Raw genomic sequence first — 2,376 nt, 5'->3', positions numbered from 1 at the left:
GGTGAAGCTGCTGAAAGAGAGGTGTGCCGGCTCAGTGGGGGATTGATGAGGAACTCCCAGACAGCAGAGACAAATCCTGACCTCTTGACACCATCATCTGGAGGCAGAGACGGCGGGGATGTACGGTGAGACCCATCAGGCTGAGCTGACTCAGAACACGACTCCTCGCCTCTGCCCTTCCTCTGTCTTGCACAGAGTTTAGAAATCTCTCTGTGGAAGAGATGACACAAGCACAAACTCAGTGCTGACAGGTTACAACATCAACTTTCAATCATGTGAAGCATTTTTCTTCATATAAAGCTTATTAATGTCCTCGTGCTGCTGCTGAGCAGCTGTGATCCCACATCGTGAAACTCCTCTCATCATGGTGATTAATAATCACTCACCTTTCACTGACTCTGCCGGAAAGCAGCAACACTTGAGCGACTGTTAAAAAACTTCCTTCTTCTGTTTCTTCTGATTTCTCCTCGATATCAAACTCCAGGTTTGTAAAGTATTATTGAAGCGTCTCTTGAGCCGGCGCGGAGTTTAAAAGTGGCGCTGTCGGTAGAGACGGACGGAGACAGAGACAGACTGCGCCAGCTCCGAGCCTCCTCCGCTTATTTCTCTGTCTGACTCTCTCTCTGTACCTCCCAGTCTCTCTGTCGGATCTATAAAGTCCCTCCCACTATACTGGTGCACCGACTAGACGCTGACAGATAATATTCAAGAGGACATGTAAAGGAGCACTATGTAGTTTTGGGAAGTAGAAGAGAAAGGTCTTCATTGACTCATTTTTTTTCTAAACAAACCAAATAAACTCAATAAACAAACTGACCTTAAAGGACAACACAAGTTAATGCTGTTTTACTTTGTTTATATGTGGCGGACCCTGCCATCTTTTTAGCTTCAAACAGTGTTATAGGGACCTTGTGTTTTTTTTCAGGATGGATCGCGATGAGGTTATGTGTATATATGTGATTTTATATGTGATAAATGTGATCGTGTAACAGCTTGGGTCTGTGCATCTTGATTAATGAGGCTTTTTGAGAGACAAGAAAGTTAGCCAAAAGTGCGCAACCACACAGGTCGGGGGTTTCCACAATGCTCGTCGTTTATTAACCACACATCAACTTTGCAAAGCCCGTTGTACGGCTACTATCTCATCGTACGTGAGCAAAACAGTAGTCCCACGAACCCTTGTTGTTGTTTTTGTTGTTGAGTTGAGAGGCAGATGAAAAACCGGAGCTCAGTCGCAGGTAACCGTTCGCTCAACTGACTTCAAGGTTAAACAAGGCGCCACCCAGTGACGTTGCTCCCTGTAACTTAGCAACACAGTATGTCTTAAAGGTAATTTCAACTTTTCTTCAACTGCTCTTTTCCTCCTCGTTTCAAGATATTGTGTTCGTTTCTATCCAGAAACAGAAGCAGATAGAGCTGCATTATGAGCACCCTGGTTATAAATATCTTAACCCACAAGTTTATACATAGCCTCAAAACATATTACATGAGACTGACCTATAATTGACTGGTATTGCAGTATACACTTAAACGACAAAAACGCAGACAGATCGAGATTATTAAGTCAGAAGTGCCCAGCTGCACTGATGCAGAAAATCGCGTCATTATTGGATTCTTCCCCATGTGAGCTCAGAAAAAAATGTAATCCAATCAGTCTTTGTGTAAGCATTTGGTTTGGCAGTGTCACTGAAAAGGTGTTTTGAATAGCCTCACTCTCAGCTAGTTTACATTTCACTTGGTGCGTCTCAACTGAGAAAGGGTGAAACTGGTGGAAGAGTTCTCCCAGCTTGTTTTTGCCTCCGTTTCCCTGCTGGTTCAATCTTCATCTCTGGGTCCTTTGCTGTTTTGCAGCCTTCAGTGAAATACCTGAGTGGAGACAGAGGTAAATCCTCTAACAGCGTGTGAGTGTTTTGGAAGAGACAGCATGCTTTGATTGACAGCCCTCAGGGCAAAGATCACTCTCTTTACTCTGCGTGTGCTGTCAAATGTTTCTGAAAAGTGTCCGACAGAAGCTCTCAGTTAGAGCAATAAAAAACTGGAATTCACTGCCTGCCATTATCAAAGACATAAATACATACTCCACCTTCACTAAACACCTCAAAACATGGCTATCAGATAACTACAACTGCAAACATTTACCCCCATCAGACGTGATATGTGACGTAGTCATTATCTGTTGCCGCTCCATGCCTTGTATGTACCTTTTTGATATTTTAATTTTTAATTTTTCGGATTTGTTCTTTTTATCCCTTGCATCTTCTTGTAATGTTAGCTATTCAAGATTGCCTATTCTGACAACCGACCGGGGACTACAGCCAGAAATTAGGCGTAAAGGCTAAAGCTGCTCCTTTTACTGTCAAGTTTATTAAAGGAGAC

This window comes from Pagrus major, chromosome 2, assembly GCF_040436345.1.
Source record: "Pagrus major chromosome 2, Pma_NU_1.0".
Taxonomy (NCBI): Eukaryota; Metazoa; Chordata; class Actinopteri; order Spariformes; family Sparidae; genus Pagrus; species Pagrus major.
The sequence above is the reverse complement of the archived record's forward strand: the minus strand, read 5'-3'. Positions refer to the sequence as shown.